Source organism: Aptenodytes patagonicus, chromosome 1, assembly GCF_965638725.1.
Source record: "Aptenodytes patagonicus chromosome 1, bAptPat1.pri.cur, whole genome shotgun sequence".
NCBI classification, from domain to species: domain Eukaryota; kingdom Metazoa; phylum Chordata; class Aves; order Sphenisciformes; family Spheniscidae; genus Aptenodytes; species Aptenodytes patagonicus.
In genome coordinates this window covers 36,821,983-36,834,377 of record NC_134949.1, presented here as the reverse complement: position 1 = coordinate 36,834,377, position 12,395 = coordinate 36,821,983, and the positions used below count along the sequence as shown (strand labels likewise).

The 12,395-nt window shown below is 37.1% G+C and overlaps 1 protein-coding gene across 2 annotated transcripts in view; it reads left to right on the top strand.

The window, feature by feature from the left end:
- Window positions 1–12,395, top strand: part of TAFA2 (TAFA chemokine like family member 2) — a 195,937-nt gene that overhangs the window by 181,064 nt on the left and 2,478 nt on the right. Inside the window, exon 5 of one of the 2 annotated variants that reach the window (XR_012994744.1) lies at window positions 5,221–5,468. The exons of the other annotated variant lie outside the window; for it this stretch is intronic. The gene's annotated coding sequence lies outside the window, so the exon portion shown is untranslated. The remainder of the gene's footprint in view (window positions 1–5,220; window positions 5,469–12,395) is intronic. 2 annotated transcript variants of the gene reach the window in all.

Sequence of the window (12,395 nt, the reverse complement as noted above, 5' to 3'; positions counted from 1 at the left end):
TCACAGCTGTGCAAGAAGGGCTCTTTGAATATCTAGCAGTCCTTTTTAGTTTTCCTGGGAAATCTTTTTCAGCTTCTACTACCTCACAAGTTACTGTATAGGAAGATGATATTCAAATGCCAGTATTGTGTGAGTCATGCTGGCATGCTCTAAAACTAGTGCTTCTTCCTTGTCTCACCCTCCTTTGCAGTCTGTAAGGGCTTCTTTGGATCATTTCTGCAAGTCAGAAATGATACATTTCAACTCAGAGGGACTGGAGTGTTCTGAAACCTCACATTACCTACTACCTAAATAGCTGCAGGCAGAACTCTTGCTTCTTTCCATGGGTATTTGGCACAGGCTTCAAAAACTGTGCATCACTGCTTAGTTGCAGAACGGATATGAGGGAGTAGAAAAGTAGCCCCCAACTGTTCAAAAGATATTACTTTCAACTCTCCAAAATCCCATAGTTTTCTTGAGGTATTTCCTTACTCATTAGGACTGTATAGAAAACCTCAGAAGTACTGCCCTGTTGCAGCTCTGCTCTTCTGCCATCTAATAGGGAAGGAAGGAAACGGATAATAATCAATATCAAGCGGAGAAAGTCAGTCATACAGAGCATTATGCACAGTAACCGTTGGAGGAGTGAACAACTCTCAAACCAGTTGAAATCAGATTACTCAGATATTATTCCCTTGCAGAACAAAGTGAGCATGGTTGTAAATCTTACTTATTTCTCCATAAGAATAATGAAGATAGTCCTGTCCTATCTGAGAACTGTTCAAAATGAAGAAAAAATGTATTTCAGGCAAGAGTAAGTGGAAGATTGATGTCTAGGACTAAATTAAAAAAGAAGAGGACCAACATAAAATTAATTTCCATAAGAATTTCAAAATTGTTCATTTTTTCATAGCTTGTAGTTTACTCCTTCTTCCACCTTGGTGAACACCAGGTTCATCTTAGGAAAGACACTACTGCTCTGTATGGAGAAAAGACTCCAAAGGACTTTATAAGTTCTATAAAATGGACTTTGAGCTTTCTTCTACTGCATTATTAGCATACACAGATGATTCCTTCTCAGATCTTACAGTCCTGACCATCATTCATCCCCTTCCATATCTGCGGTGAGAAATGCCATAGAGTTCTGAAGTGGAGATTCTGGGTGAAGCTACAAAATACCGAGTTCACCATGACTTATTTGTATGATGTGACCGGTAGAATTATATTGGCAAGACCTCTAAAACCAGAAGTGAACACAGTGTGTCTCCAGTTTATGAAGATGGATATGATCTCAAGGAAGCAATGGATTGTGTCTAACCAACATGTATCTACAAACTCAGTAGTAATAGAAAATTTGAGAATTTTAATGGAGCTGCATATGTCAAGAGGTCCAAAACAGCTTTGCCTCTTCAGGTTCAAAAATGCCAGAAAATATCTTACTGATGCCAGCCAGAAGAACAGCTTGTTCCTTCATCTTGAATTCAAGCTTTGTGGCTCAGAAACATGACCCTGCCAAAAGAAGACCAAAGGACTTTACCTCTGCTTGTGCTGTTACCAATTCAGGCAAATGCACTGAAAAATCAGAGTAGTTGTTCTTCTAGAATTCTGAGATCCCTCTGTCCTGCCTCCTTATCATCTTTTCAGAGTGACCTTGGAAAATGAGATAGCATAGCAAATTTATCATCTTCAAGGCATCATTCTAATTCCAGTTGTTAATAATTATTGTTCAACATTTTCAAAATACGAAAAAGGAACAGGAGACTTTCTCCTAGAATGCAACTTGGCAAATTTGAAGCTGATTATTTGCAAAGCGAATTTCTTTTTGGAGGGTCATTCAAGAAATTACCAGAGTCCTTTTTCTCTCTCTTGACCTTAAGGCAAATCATTGGTACTTATGTTCCTGAAATTTGAAGGCAACAACCTCTTCAGAGCCTTTTGGTCTTTCCTTCATTACTTGAGATTTTAGAATACCAGTGTTTAATTGTGATTAGCTGCTCCGATTCATTCATACTTACCTTGTCTTGGGTCACATACTAGTCAGAAGATAATGAGAAGATGCAGGTGTGAAGACAACTTGCCAGGTTCTTTAAGAAAGACAAATTAAATTGAATACCAAAGCAGGTTCTTAGTTAAATTTCTAGAGTTCATTTTTTCCTTTGACAGGATACATCTTTTCTGTGTACTGTGGAGTTCAGAAGCAGTATCAAGGTGATCCCCAGTACAGGAAGTTGTAACTTTCACCTGGAAATCTCCATAATACTCAAGCAAGAAGACATTTCTAATCAGTTCAGGAATGATGCTAGTAACGTGCATCAGTTTATCATGAGTTCAGGGCAAATGCCAGGGAAAAGCATCAAAGCCATCATTTTCTGGAATTAGTACCAGTGTGTTATGCTATCTTCTTCCAAGAATGCCACAGGAACTTGTGACCATTATACGTAAAAAACATAAGAGAATGCCAGCGAAATTTTGTCATCTACATGCAACTTCAAACATGCATGGTAGATATGCTCTCTGTTTTGTGTTTAATTTATTTACTTATTAAATTGACAGTACTAGTTTCTCTTTTCCCTTCTTTTTCTCTGATGACCAAGATGACTACAACTGTTAGTAGGGGATCAGCAACCATAATCTTAACTACTTCTTAGTGAACCAGACTTTATGTATTTTTCCCTGGGAAATGAGAAATCCTTCAGTTATTCATCTATGACAGCTTTTAGGTGAAAAGCCCTTGAGTCTTCCTTTTCCCTGGTTCTGTTAAGACTTGAGACAGGGATTTTTCTGAAATCCTCCAAATCTGCCACCTTTCTTCTGTTTCTTATCTGTATTAAAGTGATGGCGTGATGGGTACTCATGCTGGAGAAAGTTAAAATTAGATTCCCTTAAAATAATTTTATATTCTCTGAATGGGTACCCACTACTCTGTCAGCACCCACTACTTTGGCTAAAATTTCTCCAAGCTTGGGAAAGTCTTTTCTTCATGTGGAGATTCTAAATGGATGGAAAGAGAGAGGAAAATGATCGAAGGGTTTCAAGTTGATGACTGATTCATTGTTTTTAAACATTTTTTTTTTCCTGCCTGGATATTGCTCTGCTGTTTTCTAACTTGTTTTTTAGTTGTCTTATATTCCCTCAGCTGTGGCAGTATTCGTGGATCCAAATGTGAGTGCACTACCTCAAAATGCCAGCAGTGGAAGCTGGTAAGCAAGTGGGGAAAAATCACCAGAGGAATCTCTGAAGCTTGGGACAAAGGCAGAAAACACATCAGTACTGCACTAACAGAGCAGCAGGTACCCTCATAGAGAAGATAAAATTACAGGTAAGGAAATAATTTACGTTTCTATTTTGGTCTCGTCCAAATGGCTTTTTACTCTCCATTCAAAATCCCAGAAAAAATAACACACCATAAACTTCTGAAGAAGAAAAAGATATCAAATGTGATGAATTTAGACTACCTGATTTTTTCGTGGGGATAATTTGAAGTTCAATCTTACCCAATTTCTGGAAAAAATATATTAAATGATGAAAATCCGTTATACCTGTTAGGCAATTTAAAACCTCAACCTAATTTTAAAATAAGGCTGGGTTGTTTTTTGTTTTTTTTGTTTTTTGTTTTTTGTTTTAGAATATTGAACACAGGAAACAGCTTGTTACAGGTTTTCCTTTCCAATCAAGAGCAACAGTAGTCCTTCCTTTAGGTAGGTGAGGTCAGATAAAGCCAAAGACAGAAGGACTCTGTTCCTATCCCTCCTTCTCCATTTACGTTCTCACAATTTGAAGGGTAGCATGACTCTTTATTATGCTTCAGTTTCCTCATCTGTAAAAAGGAAGGAGGTTGTTTTTCTTTTCCACTTGAGATGACTAGATGGAATAAGTGGTGCAAAAGAGAAGAAAATTACATTATTTAATTAATTGTCTTGCAGTCTTTTATGCCGCCATGCTGCAGTCCCACTATGGAGTTGTGATCACCACAAAAACCTCAAGAGGATATATCCTTGTCTGTATTGCTACAGTTATTATCTGTTACAGAAAGTAAAATAAGGTTTATGTTTAAGTCTTCTTTTAATATAAAACTGTTGTCTGTAAATGAAAAAAATTGTGAAGTTAAAACAATTCTACCATAAACTTAATTCCTGTGCTGAGTTGTAGAAAGATTGAGAAAATTTAGGTATGTGCATTGTAGTGGCATTACCTTTTGGAAGAGAATAATAATGAAATACATTCAAAAGACTAATGAATTAGATTTAGCCTTGACATAACTCTCATATCTTCATCAGGTATACACTATGAGAATTGTCCTAGTGAGTTGTATCAATTAAGTTTATTTTGTACACTATCAAGTTCAAGGAAATAAGAATACAGAGCCATATTAATTTGTTTCATAGTCTTTAAATCTGTAGAGATCTTATTAAAGCAACAAGTTATCAAAGTATGAGTTTAATCTTGTAATGTATGTTTCTAATGATCTGCAGCATGACATTTAAGTTAAAAAGCCTAAAGAAAAAAAAAAGGAAAATAATAATATTTTTGTAAGCGTTATTTAAAGAAATTTAGGTGATCTTTCGAGGTGTTGTGCAACCCTTTTAGGAAACAATCATTATCAGCAGGTCCAAAAACTACCTCAAATATCTGGATAAGTAACTGGCTGTCTGAATTGAACATTGTCTTTTGAAATGTGCCATCTGTTATTTTATGGTGTTTTCTGTAACCTACTGACCATAGAAATGACTGTAAGTAGAGTTCTCAAAATGCTCACATTTTTCAAACTTTAAACTTCCTTTTTTTTTTTTTTTTTTTTTTACTTTAAACATATGGGAAGAACACACTCAAATCTTTCATTTAGAAGGAATCGTATTCTGACTTCATGGCTCTTTTCTGTACCACAGGTCTATCCATAGACTTATTTTCAAAGAACTTTTCAATTACTGTTTTATTATAGTTAAAGATTGCTGATATACTTGCAAAAATGAGTGTTATCTATCAGTTTCTATTGTTTTTTGGTGACAAATCAATGAGTTTGAGTATGTTTAAACCTTTTCCTTGGGGGTTACTGTTATTGCTTGGGGGTGTTTTTGAGACCATGCTCTTTTGCTAAGAGAAGTCGCTCTGATTCTGAAATATGTTTTTTCCTGTCATTTTGTACTTTTCCTTGTAAGTTAAAGAAAATTCCAACTATCCCAGTTTTGTTTTCTGTAACTAATTCCATAACAGTGTAGTACTTGACATGTGTTTGTTTCTTAGGCAAACGTGTAAAACTCCTCAAGTCCGAATGGAGAAGTAGAGAAAGGAGGTTTCTGCTGTGCCTGATGACAATTTTTGATTTTTCCACACACACAAAATATTCTGGCTCCACGTTGGAGCACTAGTTGTGATGAATCCTAGTCTTGGTCGGATTCTAAGGAAGGGCCAGAACGTTCGCTGAGGAATAAAGAGTCAAACCACTCCAGAAAATGTGTTCCAGCCCTGGTTTATTGCTCACAGAGCAGCAGGTGTGTACAAATACAGGTTTACACAGTATTAACAGGAATTGTTGTAGCTTACTCCTCATTGTAGTTGCTTAGTTTGCTGCAGATGCCCAGGAATCGTGGCTTATTTGGGCAGAGCTTCAGGAGGGTGGTTGGAGAGACTCTGCATTGCGCTCCTAAGCAGCCTCAGTGTGTCAGTCAGATGCTTCTGGGAGCCTTTAAATGTCTTTCTTCACTCACTCTCCTTTCAAAGGTAGACCCAATCGATAAACTTAAGTACTCACTATTATGGGAAAGCAACAGGTGCTCTGGAGAAGAGAACAGCGCTTATAAAGGAAGTACATCTTGGTACATTCAGTTAGGTGTCGCTTTGTAGCTGAAAGCTCAGCATCCCACACTGGATTAATTGAAATTCAGAAAAAAGTTGGGAAAGGGGTATTTCCGCTATATTCCTAAGATATGGTAGATGTTGTCTGTTTAGTCTTAAAACCATGTTTAAGATGAAGAACTCTGCCATTTTCAGGAACGTATGCCATGCTCTAAAGTATTTTTCCTTTACCTATTTTTCTAGTCCTAACTTTAAGATTTTTTGGAACAAGTGGAAATCTCAATTTACTTGTGAAAGATTTCCAAACCCTTTTAGTTTTAATTACAGTTTTTAATACTGATTGTCTAGGTCTTCATTTTAACACCAACAATCTCCTGCTAAAATCATTAAGAGCAGTGGGAAAATTTGAAATACAGAATTATACTTCAAATGGCATTGTGTGCAATGAGTTTTCAACATGTTTGTTTCTTTCTAATGGAAGGTCCTAAGCACAAGAATTATCACAAATGCAATTCTGATTAGTCACAGTGCAATAAAAGTATGAAAGAATTAAAAGCTTTAGAGTCCGGTAGTTAACAAAGACATTGGAAACTTTTGAGCCATTTAAGGGTACTGGAAAATGTTCTATTTAATTAATAAAATGAGTTAGAGATGTTTGCCAAAGGTGAGACCTGAGGATCTAGAATTCTAAATTGCTCTATTACAGGCTTGGGAACTTGTTCAGACTAACACTTTTCATACTGCAGTGCCTGAAATAAAGTTAAGAGAAAAATTTAAAGCTCTTGAGTCTTGATATCAAAAGTTATGTAGGGCCAAAGTCTTATAAGCAGGAATGAAACATGTGAAGACTTGAAAAAAAGTCTATCAATATGTAATCCTCACTGAAGGTAAATGAATCCATATAGTTATCATTAAATATCTGTTTTCCAGACTGCTCACAAATCACTCAAATTTTGCCTTTTGTCATTAGCCCAAGTCAAATAGCGGTCTGTGAGACTGAAACAAGAGTCTGTTTCCTAACTCACAGGTCTCTGCTGCAGTTACTTTATCAAGCATACCCTTGAAATATGGTTGAATCACCTTAACGTTTCTCAGACTTTTGTAATGGTTTCTTGTGCACCTAGAAACTTAGTTATCCAACATAAACACCCAAATCCACACCTATCTACTGTTAAGTGCATGTGCACATAGGTGCCCTATTGCAAAAATTCCCTTAACAGCTCTTTTTGTCCAGCTTCCCCCCTTCTTTAGAAAATAAATTACAGGATTCTCAAGCTATGAGGTAATTGTGAGCCTGTCCTTTGTTAACATTTGCAAAGTACTTTCGAGTATCACTGGTACAAGGTAGTAGCATTAGATCAGAAGGACCTTCCAAGCTTACAAGTTGAACTGTTTCAGTGAATAAACATGCACAAGTGGCAATCCAAACTGTCATTTGCTTTCATAAGCCACGTATGAATGATAGTGCATGGCAAAGACAGTGTATGGATTTTGAAGTTCCAGGAAATAGTGCGCATCCATCTGTTCAAATAATTTCCAACCTCGACCTCATTCGCAGAGGGCGTAAGTGGAAAAAATGCATTGGCAGATGTTTGTTTCTGGTTGTATAGGCCCTTCTGTTTCTGCATTGTAATATTTGTATTAGGTAGTGACTTTTCACTACCTAAACAAAGTTATTTATGTCATGGAAAAATATGACTGATATAGCCCTCTTCAAGTCCATTCCTTATTAGGAAAGGCTTTCTAAAGAATCACTTTGTTGACCATGTTTTGTTAATTTTTTTTTGTGGTCTGTTTACGTACAGTATAAAAAAGCATATAAAAATAAGGACACAAAATGACTGGAAAGGTACTGCATACAAATAAGGGCTGTCTTGGTACGAGATCTCTGTCTTATCTCCATGTCTTGGAGGACAATCCATAGCTAGGCATTTCTTCAAGCCATTTCTTAGGCTTCTTTCTTCAAGCATTTATTTAAGGGATTCTTGTGGCATTCCCTGTATTTCACTTATCTCATGTTGTTCATTAAATATATTTGTGAGACCCTTTTTATTTTTTAAAGAAATCCCCACACCATTTTTGTTTCCCAGAAGTCTTTAATATTTTACAGAAGAATGCTAGGGGTGCCAAGATGGCTTTTCTTTGTCTCATGAAATTCCACTGAGCTCAGGGTGAGCTATTAATTGCTTTTTAAAAAAATAATTTCCTTTCTCTGTCTTAACGTATCTCAGGGAAAAAAAAAAAGATGGCTTGATGATTCTTCAGTATGCTTAATGACAGTCAGGCTATGATCACACACACAATCCTATACAGTTGATGGAACAGTTCTAATTAAAAAGAAAAACCCCAGTATTAAATTATTTCTATTTCTTGTGTTTATTTATATTATTTGGCAAAAACGTGGAAGAGAAGGTCCGTCATACTGCTGAATCATCTGTGGAGGAAAGAAACACTGGCTTAAAAATTTCCCCCTTTCTGCATTTGCATTGATACATAGTCCTGACAACATTATAACAGGCTTCCCTCCAACACTCCTCCCCCACTAAATTCTGTTGTTTACTGTGCATGATGGAAAAGAGATAGAATTGGAGTTGCAAGGGCACCCGTAGAAAGGCAAGCTGCTAACTTTCAAGTGCTTGACTTTGCAAACTCAAGAGTCTGTTTTTAATACGGATATTGTGTATGGTTTGTGATAAACATAGAAAAAAATTGAAAGAGCTGCCAGTCAAAAAAATAGTAATGTACAAAGTTGTGTTATGAAAAGTTCCAGCACACACTTATTTCAATATTCTGTATATTGTTATCTATTTTCTTCTAACATTATCAAATAATAATTAATTATGTGCCTCATTTGCATGTATAAACTATTCTGTAGTTAGCAAATAATTAGTAATACATTTGTTTCTCTGAAGAAACAGAAGATTTGTACTATACCTAATTGTGATCCTGTAACTTCGATGCTTAGATGCATTAAAGTAAGGAAAAGTGCTTTACTATTCAGAGAATATTCACTCAGCCATTCTTTACATCCTATAGTCTGGATTTTCCTCCCTTCCTCTTCTAAGGCAGAAGGAAGTCTTGAGGAAAAGTATCAGACTGGGTTTTTATTGGGAATCTATTCTTATGGAATAGATAGTATTATCTGCTGTATTCATCAGCTGTGGAGATTTCACAAGTGAGGACATTTTTCACCCATTTTCAGCAGCACTGGAATGGAGGCTGTCCAGAAAAACGCTTGAGCTTGTAGCTTTTGCAATGCACTGCCTTTGAGGTCTTTTCCTCTCTGGTCCATTCTGGGTTACCCTGGCAAAAACGTTCTACCCAAAGACTGCATCTGTTTTGAACATTTAGTGAGCAGAAGAAATGTGCAAAACTTTAGTTGCATTTAATTATATATTGTTGTTTTAAAATAAAACAAGTGAGTTCACATACAATTACAGTCAATTTACAGCAGCCACTCACTAATTTAAATTAAAAAGTCTGCAACTGCAGAGTAATTATACTTTAATTGCACATTTAGTACAAGAAAGTGAAGAGAGTCTAATGCATTGTGTCTATGATATAACAACCATGTGAAAAAATGTATTAGCATAAAGGGAGTAATCATGTTCCAAGAATGAACAAATTAATTCAAAACAACACCTAGGATGCTAAAGGTTTTATGTCCTTTTTTTCATTTGTATTTTTAAACAGCAGCAAAGTTAATTTTCCATACATATTAATTATTAACTGAAAAATTGATTAGACTTGATTTGCACCCATTCGGTGTGTTACTGTTCTCTTAGGATTTTAAAGATCAGACACATACTGCTATCAGTCCCCCTTTTCCTTTAAAGACCTTTGGCACAATACCTTGCTTCCTAGCCACTCAAACCAAATAGCTTTTACTATATCCAAAATTAAGCATTTCTGGGAATACCATCAGTAGATATTAGCTAAAATTTCATTGCTTCTTTATGAAACTGCCTTTAGCATTCGAGAGGTCTATTCTCTCCCTAATGTGTATGGATATGTAATTTCCATTAATGTTAATGTCTGGTCTGTGCTTGCACATAACAAGTATTACTTTCTTACATAGAGGCAAATGTGGACCACTATGCATCTTACTCAGAGTAGCATTGTGTGACCTGGAAGTTAACAGGAAAAAAAGAAAAGAAAAAAAAAAGAAAAAAGAGGGCAGGCGGAATAATAAAAATTCTGGCAAGGGAAAGCAGTTAAAAACTCCAATCATGTAATTGTAAAAACTAGGAATATGCAGCTTGACTTCCTGTGCAGTCTGTATAAACAAAATGACCTTTGTATATGATTAGCCACCTGTTATAGAGCAGAGATTTGAATGGCTATCTGATTTTTTTCTTCTTTATATCACCTATTTATTCTATGTAACAGCGTGTATTGCTTTTATAGGGATATTTTCACCACGCAGTTGTAGAGCTAGATGGGGGGGAGCAGATAGGCCTGCAGATTATGATTTTACTGAGTTTCTTTCTGACTGAAGAGAACACATTTGCACTTCCAAACAGCCATGTAACTGAGCAGTCATGTATGTGTGAAAATACTCTTTTTGCTAGCTGCAGTATATCACCTTAGCCCATGCATTGGCAGAGCTGGATGTCATAGAAATAATAAATCACAGAATGGTTGAGGTTGGAAGGGACCTCTGGAAGTCCAAGCCCCCTGCTCAAGCAGAGCCACCTAGAGCCGGTTGCCCAGGACCAGATGGCTTTTGAATATCTTCAAGGATGGAGACTCCACAACCTCCCTGGGCAACATGTGCCAGTTCTTAGTCACCCTCACAGTAAAAAAGTGTTTCCTGAGAGGGAACCTCCTGTGTTTCAGTTTGTGCCCATTGCTTCTGGTCCTGTCACTGGGCACCACTTGAAAAGAGCCTGGCTCCATCTTGTTTGCACCCTCCCTTCAGGTATTGGTAAACATTGATGAGATCCCTGCTGAGCTGCCTCTTCTGCAGGCTGAACAGTCCCAACTCTCCCAGCCTTTCCTCATATGAAGATGCTCCAGTCCCTTATTTGCCTTAGTGGCACCTTAGTGGCCCTTTACTGGACTCTCTCCAGTAGCTCTATGTCTGTCTTGTACTGGGGAGCCCAAAACTGGACACACTACTGCAGGTGTGGCCTCAGCAGTACTGAGCAGAGGTGAAGGATCACCTCCCTCTACCTGCTGACAATACTTTGTCTAATGCAGCCCAGGTTACTATTACCCTTCTTTGCGGCAAGGGCACATTGCTGGGTCATGGTCAACTTCATCTCTCAAAAGTCAGCTGGCATCCTCTCTTTAATAGCAAAGGTCTACTCTGTGTGTATGTAGGCAGAATAGAGAATTCAGCTGAGTTCCAGTGACTATGCCTGTCCAGTTGTGCCTCTGAGGAAACTGTCCTCTGATTCTGCTTTGGTTTTGGTCTACTCTGTTGTTTGGAAAAGTAAGAAGCTTTGACCCTGCATCTACATGGCCTCTTTGGGAGTCTCACATCCTTTGATCTGTCTTCAGTGTGCTTTGCATCAGTTGATTTACCACAGGTTTTTTTTTTAATATATATATATGTATCTATATCAAGTGAACCTAATAAAAATCCACCTGCGGATAGGATCAGAAGATGTGTTATTTTACATTATGTAGCTCAGTGGCATCTGGGTCCATGAGTAGAACTCCAGCTTGTTACAATAAAGCAAAAAATAAATAACAATAAGATGCTGTGTCAGCCTTTTGAGCTTTGGTGCAGGGCATAGAAATATGTTGCCTGACTTTTAAATTAATTCTTCATTATTTTTTCACACAATCTTCCACTATAGAAGGGGCCACATGAGGCTGTTTCCAACAGCAAGAACAAAACAAAACAAGAGCAGTGTAATAAATAAACCCATGTATCATAAAAATCACAAAGCACAATTTTATTATTGCCTTCTTAAGTGCAGTTCCTAGAAACAACTTGGTGGAGAAGGCAAACCGAAGTAATGAACTCCTTGAACAGTCCTTCTAATATTCTGCTCTACATTCGTGCTCTGCAGAGCCAATGAGAGCTGTGTGCAAACAGTTTAGCTGAGGGCAAAAGAATGTTTCATCATTAAGGAGCATGACCCTTCTCTCTGTGATCAAAATGAAAAGCACATGTCCCTTGATGTCATAGTGTTATTGTGACCGTTCTAATGGGTTGTTCCTCAAGAGTTGGGATGTTGTCCCCTGACACAATTTGATATTAAAAGGTTACATGATCATTAATTGTATCCACTGACACAGCAGAAATATTCCTCAAAGTTATGTTTTTTTGATATGATGGATTTTTTTTTTCTTCTAATGCTTAAAATCCAAATCAGACACAGGGAAAGTCCAATTACTGTGAAATGCTTTGTCTCCCACCCTTTCTCTCTGGTCCTTCTGTTCCACTCTTGTTTCATGTTAGGCTCGGCAAAACCACTCTAAGTGAACTCCTTGGTAGTTATTTTATACCTTGTGAATAACAGGATATATCTATCTCTTGCTTATGTATGCATGATTTTTGTCCTGTTTCTCCACGAAGTGATTATTGCTTGCTAAGATGCATTTAGCCCTTAACAGGACATTGCATTTTAAAGTAGCATGCACAGAACAGAAGAATACATCTCCAGTAC